The 9,436-nt window shown below is 33.5% G+C and overlaps 1 pseudogene; it reads right to left on the bottom strand.

Moving 5' to 3' along the window:
- LOC107196448 overlaps positions 1-9,436 on the bottom strand; it is a 15,569-nt pseudogene continuing 6,133 nt past the window's right edge.

Genomic DNA, 9,436 nt, shown 5'->3' with positions numbered 1-9,436 from the left:
TCCTTTTTCAAAAACATAGTTACCATCCAAAAATTTTTCTGATATCTTTGTTTTTAACTGTTGTGGCTTGTTGAATCAAAGCAGCTGAATTTGATAAAAGTTCAATGTCATTTCCTGCAAGGACTGACTCATCTTTCTGGGCTTAAGTTACTGAAAAAGCAACGCCTGACCTCATCTGAACCCTGAGGATGTATTTTTCACTCAAGAAATTGCAGATTTCAACAAGAGAACCATTCTCCTTAACAACGACATTGATGGGGAATTAAGCATACACAGATCTCATCTTGTAATGGAAGCCCAGTGTAACATCCTTGATCATATTCTGTATATGACTACAGATAGCGTGAACAGCAAGTAGCCAGTTCCTTTCTATTTCCCCACCATTTGTCGACTCTCAGCCTCTTCTTTTTTTGTCCAAAAAGACTAAGTTCTACATGATTAAAGTCTTTCTGAAAGGTGCCTTTGGGGCCCTTCACTAAATCTGTGTGTCCCTTCAGAGTGCTGTTGACATTTGCTGGAATGTTGACAATCTGATTGCTGAATGGTCTTCATCTTCACAGCAGATGTGGTAAAAAGCTATATGATTATTTTTTTTAAATGAGAAAAAATATTAGGGATAAAGGAATCATTATAGTTGATATAAATACATGGAATATAAAGACAAGGAAAAAGTAAAGACTGAGTCAATTTAATGGCTTGAAATATATTGAATATGTGCTATATGAAAAGTTTAGTTAGAATGGATCAATCATATTATACAGCTTCATTTTCATTTAATGAGAAATAATTGTGGTCATCAATTAAGCAGATGAAATTTTTTATGATTCAATCAGCTCGGAATTTGTTTAAATGAAAATAATATTCTATTTCTAAAATGTTATCTATGTAAGGTTGCAACATATTATATGGTGTACAAATCTATAATTAATGCTATATTCATAATTTTGAGTATTCTTAACTCAAAATAATTTTGTGATGCCAAACAGGAAGTAAGGAAATGTTACAACACTTTGCAAATTAGCCATGAAGTTGAACATGTCTGTACAATTTTGTGAATAACAGTTTAGAAAACTGGACCATGAGGAACTTTTGAGAATCACCTCATTTTTCCCTTCACGTTTTACTAGGAAAGAACAGTACCAAAAATCTTACTGACCATTTAAAAATACTATACTGTTCTTCCTAATCTTTTTCTAAAATTCGTTTTTGTCAGCCATTCCACATTTCCTACCTTGCTTTCCAGAGTTTTTCATAGCTAAATTTAACATGGATGCTCCTAAATTCCTATCCAGTTATTAAATTAATACTTGCCAAGGCATTAATAGTGCTCATACTATCAGCCTTTACTCTACTCTTTCACTTCCAAACCTATTAAGGTGCATGGTTAAGTGAGATTACCTGATCTCTAGTGGTCCAATCCCTACATACCAGAGCTTCCTCTTTTTTCTTGTTTTACATCCTTGTCAATCAGTTTCTGGACCTGTTTCTCACCAACAACTTTTTGTAAACCTCTAACCTACCTTCTAAATAGTTTGTCGGCTTCTAGTGATAAATATTCCTATTCCCTTTATATCAGTACTTGGATTGTTCCTAAGTACCGGGCTTTTGCTTTGGGTCCTACTTATAAGTTCTGACACATGCCTTCGTAAAAATATCTCAAACCTTTTCTGAGAAGCAGCTACTGTACTTCTAAATTCTCTCTGTCTATATTTTATTGATCACATTCATGAAAGTAAATCATGGCCCCGGATTTGACCTTAGAAATTGTTGCCCTACATACATCTCATCAACCATGAGGATGGGGAACCAGTCAACCTTGACTTCCCAAAAATAAACAGACTTTGTGGGTGATTCCCTCTAGTCCATAAATGAAGAAGGTCTGAAAACTAGACTGGACAGAAAGATGACAGACCAGAACAAATAGTCTACTTTATACCAAGCCTCAGATCTTCCCCTTCTGATTAGATAGAGTGGCCATTCTGCCACAGACTCAAATCTGAAACCTCTTAATTGTAAAATGCTTATGTTGTGCTCACTTGTAAAACCAATTTGGTCATATCAAGTTGATTGGGTATTAATCAAACTAAACTCTAGCCAGACCAATTGGGGTGGGGGTTGGGGGGGAGGAATATGAATTAACAATATGAGTTAAAGAGCTGGCATCATTATGAATTCTATAGATATTAAAATGTAATAAAGAAATATTAAGAACAACTTTATATAAATAAATTCAACAATTTCAATGACATGGGCAAACTCCTTAACAGCCACAAACTACCAAAGGTCATTAAAGAAGAAATAGATGACCTCAATAGCCCTACATCTACTAAAGAAATTCAATTTGCTTTTGCTTTTAATAACCTTCGCACAAGGAAAACTCGAGGCTCAGGTGTTGTCACTGGTGAATTCTACCAAACATTTAAGGAAGAAATAATACTAATTCTAAACAAACTCTTTCATAAAATTGAACAGGAGAGAATAGCTCTCAACTCATTTTATAGGTCAATATTATCCTAATATCCAAAATGGCAAACATGAAAAAAAACCACAGACTTATATTCATATAAACCAATACCAGTCATAAACATAGATGCAACAATTTTAAATAATATTTTAGCAAGTCAAATAAAAATACATGAAGTGTAATACATCATGGGGAAATAAAGTTTATCCAGATTTGCATGATTGTTTTAACATTAAAAATCAGTCATTGAAATCCACCATAGTTGCAGACAAAAAAGTCATCTCAAAAGATATAGAAAAAACATTTAAAAAAAATCTGATATTTGTTTCTGATAAAAACTCAGCAAAAAAGGAATTAAAAGGGACTTCTCAACATCGTAAAGGGCATTTATGAAAAACCTACAGCTAAAATAATTATGAAAGGCCGAGTGATTTACTTTTATTATCAGGAAAAAGACAAGAATGTTCAACCTTACTACTTCTCTTTAACATTGTACTAGAAGTTCTAGCCAGTCCAATAAGACTAAAAATTAAAGGAATCCAAATTAGAAAGGAAGATGTTAAACTGTGTTCATTAGCAGATGTCTTCATCATCTATGTAGACAATTTGATGACATCTACAACAAATCTAATAAAACTAAGTTTAGCAAGGTTGCGGAATAAAAGATTGATATAAAATATATCATTTGTGTCTCTATATTCTAGCAATAAAAAAAGGAAATGGAAAATTTAAAAATATAATTTACAATAGCATTAAATGTACAAAAATATTAAATGTTTAGTAATAAACCTAACAAAAGATATACAAGGCTTGAATACTGAAAACTAAACAATAATAACAACAACAAAACCTCAACACATTGCTGAGGGAAATCAAAGACCTAAGTAAATGGAGGGACAAATTTGCTCATAGGTCAGGATATATAATACTGTTAGATACTTAATATCATTACATGTCTCCCAAAGTTAATCTACAGATTTCATATAATCTCAATTTAAATCCTAGCATGTTTTTTAGAAGTTAACAAGTTGTTTCAAAAATTCATATGAAAATGTAAAAAGCCTAGAATGATCAAAACAACCTTGAAAAAGAACAAAGTTGAAGCATTTGCACTACTTTATTTCAGAACATAAAGCTAAATTATTTAAGACAATGTGATGCTTGCATAAAGATAAACCAGATCAGAACAGAATCCAGAAATGAGCAACTAATTTTTGTGACAAGGTTGAAAGGATTTTTAGTGGAGAAAAAAATAGTTTCTTCAACAACTAGTGTTGAAAAATTGAAATTCAACATCTTCCCCCCAATTCCACCAAAACAATTTGCATCTACACATCATACCATACAAAAATTGACACAAAATGGATATTAGATTTAAATGTAAAATATAAAACTATAAAACCTCTAAATGAAAACATAAAAGAATTTTTTTGTGACTTTAGGTTACACATAATAAAATATCAAAAAGATGATCTACAAAAGAAAAAAGCGATAAATTTAAATTCAAAATTAAATCTTTTGTACTTTAAAAGTCACTGTTAAGAGAAAAAAAAGAAAAGCCACACATTGGAAGGAAAAATTATAAAGGACTTGTATTAAGAATTTATAAGAAAATATAAAGAACTCTAAAATCCCAATTAAAAAAAAAAACCATCAAACTGCAAAGGATTTGAAGAGACCCTTTACTGAAGAAGATATGTGGATAACAAATATACACATGAAAAGAAAATCAAAATCATTAGTCATTATAGAAATACAAATTAAAATCACAATGAGATATTAGATGTCTAAAATTAGAGTGACTATTCAAATTGTTGGTGAGAATGAGAAGAATCTAGAACTTTCACACAGTGCTGATGAGATTAGAAAATAGTAACTAAATATGTGCAATTGGTATATTTTGATTATATCTTAATTAAAAATAAGGTAAAATATGAAAACTTAAAATATTTTTAAAAATTTAATTACAGTGGTCATGCAATATTATATTAGTTTCAGGTGTACAACACACTGATTAGACATTTATATAACTTAAAAAGTGATCACTCTAATAAATCTAATACCCATCTGACACCATACATAGTTATTACAATATTATTGACTACATTTCTTATGCTATACTTCATATACTTGTAAATATTTTGTAATTACTAATCTGTACTTCTTAACCCCTTTCTCTTTTTCACCCACTCACCAACCCAGCTCATCTGGCAATCATTGAAATATTCTCCGCATCTATGAGTTTGTTCCTTTTTTGTTTGTTTGTTTGTTTTTTAGCTTCCACATCTAAGTGAAATCATATGGCATCTGTCTTTCTCTGTCTGAACTGCTTCACTGAGAACAATCCCCTTGCATCCATGTTGTTGCATATGGCAGGATTTCATTCTTTTTTATGGCTGAGTAATATTCCATTGCATATATGTACTACCTCTTTATTCATTCATCCATTGATGAACACCCAAGTAGCCTCCATATCTTAACTATTGTAAACAATGCTACTATGAACATATAAATTCTCATGTCACTTCACAGTAGTGTTTTGGGTTTCTTTGGATAAATACCCAGAAATAGGATTAGTAGGTCTTTCTTTGTCTCTTGTTTACCTTTGTTTTAAAGTCTATTTTGTCTTGTATAAGTATTAATACCCCAGTTTTTTTGTTTGTTACCATTTTCATGAGCATTATTTTCTATCTCTTTACTTTCAGTCTGTGTGTGCCTTTAGAGCTGAAGTGAGTCTTTTATAGGCAGCATATGTAAGGGTCTTTTTTTCTTATCCATTTATTCATCCTATGTCTTTTGATTGGAGAATTTAATCCATTTCCATTTCAAGTAATTGTTGATCAATATGTAGTTATTTACATTTTATTATTCATTTTTTAAAATCTTTTTACTTTTTTCTTCTTCATAAGAAGTTCCTCTAACATTTATTGTAATAAATGTTACTAGTTTGGTGGTGATGAACACCTTCAGCTTTTCTCATCTGGGAGGCTCTCCCCATCTGTCCTTCAATTTTAAATGACAGCTTTGCTGGGTAGAGTAATCTTGGTTGGAGGTCCTTGCTTTTTATCACTCTAAATATTTCATGCCAGTCCCTCCTACCCTGAAAAGTTTCTATTGAGAAATCAGCTGATATTGTTATGGGAGCTTCCTTGTAGGTAACTGTGTTTCTCTTAATACTTTTAAGATTCTCTTTCTCTTTAATCTTTGGCATTTTAATTATAATGTGTTTTGGTGGGGTTTTTTTTGAAGGGGGGGCGGGGTTCATCTTGTTTGAAACTTCCTGTGCTTCCTAGCTGGTATGTCCATTTCCTTCTCCAGGTTAGAGAAATTTCCCAGGATTAGCTCTTCAAATAGGTTTTCAATTCCTTGCACTCTCTCTCTTTCTTCTGGTACCCTTATGATGCAAATGTTGGTACTCTTGATGTTGTCCCAGAGTCCCCTTAACCTATCCTCAATTTTTGGATTCTTTTTTTCTTGTTGTAGTCCTGAATGGGTATTTTGTGCTATGCTGATTTGATCCTCTGCTTCATCTAATCTACTATTAATTCCTCCTAAGGTATTCTTCATTTCAGTTTTTATATTCTTCACTTCGAACTAGTTCTTTATTATGTTCTCTACTTCTATTTTTATGTTCTATCTCTTTGTTAAAGTTTTCCCTGAGTTCATCTCCTCTTCCCTAAGTTCATTGAGCATCCTTATAATCAATGTTTTGAACTCTGCATCTGGTAGATTGCTTGTCTCCATTTTATTTGGTTCTTTTTCTGAAGCTTTGTTCTGTTTTTTGGGTTTGTTTTTGTTTTTGTTTTTTTCATATGGGACATGTTTCTTTGTTCTTCCCATTTTGGCTGCATCCCTGTGTTGGTTTCTATGACTTAGGTAGATCTATGTCTCATAGTCTTAGTAGAGAAGTCTTATGTAGTAGGTGTCTTGTAGGACCCAATGGAGCAGGGCGTTCCAGGTGTGTCCCTTCTGTGAATTGTGTGTGCCCTCCTGTCGTAGTTGAACCTTGGTTACTGTTTGGATGTCAATGGGAGAGACTGACTCATGGGATGGTTGATTGTGGTGACTGGCCAGTGACTATAGGGGAGAGCTGTTGCACAGGGGCCCACTCTATGCAGTAGGATTTGCTTTAGCAGTGCTCTGGTGCCTGCCTACGCTGCCCTTTGTATGTGTCATTCTTGCATATGGCCCTGGGTGATGCTCCAGCTCAGACCAAAGCTAGCCACTGGGTGTTCAGGCCCAAGTCTTCTGGGAGGGGCCCCACTGCAGGCCAAGTTCAGCTGTAGTATGTACCATGCTGGAGCCACCTGGCATGAACTACGAAGCAATCCACAAATGGCCCCCACCCACATTGGGCTTGGATGCTCCTCGAGAGGCCAAGCTGTAAACTGAGGCCATCTGCCACTAGTGCTGGGCTTGAGGTTGCTCAGCAAGAGGTATGGGGCATGCCGAGGCCAGATGCTACCTGTTTTGGTTTTGTGAACCTTTGAGAGATTTTAGGAAAGTATGTAGCATGACACTTGCTATGAAGCTCAGACAAATATAAAATTAAGTAAATGTTTCTTTAGCTTTTATCCTAAAAGTAGTATTAAAAAAATCAATATATTTAGACTAAAATTGTAAAAATTTAGGGTGATATGGCAATTTTACTCCTGTGCCATTACTCCCTAAAAATAAATAGTATATCAAAACATAAGATATGCAAAACATATTTATGTCTTATTTTGGCATGAATTATTTAGATGATCACTGAAATACTCTACTTCTTTTTACTTAAAATTAAGTATGGTTTCAATATTAGGCTAAACATTAGGTAATTACTTTTGCAGCCAAAACAAATAGCTTTAACTAGCGTGCCACCTACATTTTCCTTCTACCTCCCAACTCATTACTTCCAAAATTATAATTTAGGGATACTATTAGGATTTTTGTATCCAAAATGTCTTCTCTAACATTGGAGAAAGATTAGAATTTAATGACAGACAGATTAGTATTCCCTCAATTTTCATACTACAATCAACTGAGAAGACCAGGGGTTTCAATTTTGCTTACATGTTTGACTAGATATGCTGAATATCTTTCTATTGTAAAGCACTTAAAATGCTGGATTAAAATGTACTAAAAAAATAGATATTATAAATGTATAACTGTACTTACAGTAAAGAAAATCTATATGTTCAGATTGAAGAGGGATAGAATATTAGAGTGATAAATTTATGAGCTGATGTTACAGCTTTATTTTCAGGAAAGAAGGGAACTTAATTTAATAGCTTGGTTTCAGTGGATATATTAGCGTAGAAGATAAGTAGGAATGGTCATAGTGAGTTGTAACTGAGTCTTCCATGTAAAGCTGAGGTCCTCAAAGTGCTAAACCTTCAATATAATGATGGAATTTGAAAACAATCTTCCCATTGTCACAGTAAGATAATCCCAAACCTTTTTTTGCTGTGACTTGAACTCTGGGTGGAGAGTAAAAATACCACCCTTAGAATTTGAAACCATGTATTGCAGGTGCTATTGAGGCTCTATAGCAAATGCTTCAAGCCCACCTTTAATTTCGGCTCCAGCTGTGATGGGCAGTTTCCATGCATTTAGCAGACTTCACATCTCAACTATTCCCCAGCCTCCGCACAACAGTTCCCAGCTTTCCTCTGAAGCTCAAAACACCTGTTGGACAATCCTTAATCAATAAAAGATACCAGATAGGAAAAACATTTCTCAACTCCTTGCCTTCAACAGAATGATTCTGAGGAAACATCCACATTAACAAATAGAAAAAAATGGAGAATTTTACAGAGACTAATGATAGTTTGAGCACATATAAAGATGAAAAAAAGAGCAATATATTTAAATTGAATAGATGCAAGAGGAGGAAAAAATAAAAATTATGTATTTCTCAAAATGGATAAATAGCATAAATCCTAAGATTAAGAAACACGTTGAATCTGGAAGAAGACAAAATAAATAAAATTACATGTAGATATATTGAAGAAAATCCAGAATACCTAAGACATAAAGAAAATCTTTAAAATCGACATAAATAACCTATGAAGAAAACTGCTAGATTCTCCACAGACTCTACCTCTTGATGTATTGTTGCGCTGACAGGGAAATAAGTAAATCTTTATGCACCCCTAGAATAAATAACTGAATAAATATTAAAAAAAAAAATGACCCGAATCCCAAGAAAGCATCAAAGAACAGTGAACTGCCTTCAAGACTCAAATAGCAAAGTTAGGGCTAGCCTGAGACAAATGTTGACATCAACGTTATTTTCTACACACTAAGACTAAAGGAACTGATCCTGAAAACTTGGCATTATGTCAGTAAGCCTGGTTCTAGTTCTTCAAGTGAAAATCATTTCTGATACTTCTTGGAGAAAAAGTTGATCGTAGAATACCCAAAGATTGAGATTAAATAAATTAAGCCACAATGAGTTAGGCAGCAGAAAACAAACATCTAATTTAGATTCCCAGGACTTCAGATATTGTAATAATCACAAATGAAATGTAAAATGACTGTATATAAAATGTTTAAGTAAATAATACATGAGATCATAAAATCTATAAACTATAACATGTTAACAAGAATGAACATATACAGAATTCCACTTTGATCATGATGCATAACAGGGACTAGTGTTTTCTTAACATTAGAAACATCTAGAAAACATATGAGTCAAATGCTTTCAGATACAGAATTGTAGTCCAACTGTTGCTGGACAGATTGGAGCTCCAGTGATCAGGTTTTTGTCCTATGCTCTGAGAAAGAATTCAAGGATAAGATGAACAGCAAGCAGGAAAGCACAAAAATGGAAGTACACACTCAAGAGGGAAGGGTAGTCAAACTCAGAGAGAGAGAGTTGTGCCAAGAATGTCCATTTTTGAGCTTTTGTTTTTCTTGGGGGCAAGGCCGAGAAATGTGGTACTAACGTAGCCTTATTGTGACCTCCCAATAGTCAAGAAACTCAGT

The sequence above is a fragment of the Pteropus alecto genome, unplaced genomic scaffold (genome assembly GCF_000325575.1).
Source record: "Pteropus alecto unplaced genomic scaffold, ASM32557v1 scaffold38, whole genome shotgun sequence".
Taxonomy (NCBI): Eukaryota; Metazoa; Chordata; class Mammalia; order Chiroptera; family Pteropodidae; genus Pteropus; species Pteropus alecto.
Note: the sequence above shows the minus strand (reverse complement) of the source record. Positions and strands in the feature narration are given on the sequence as shown.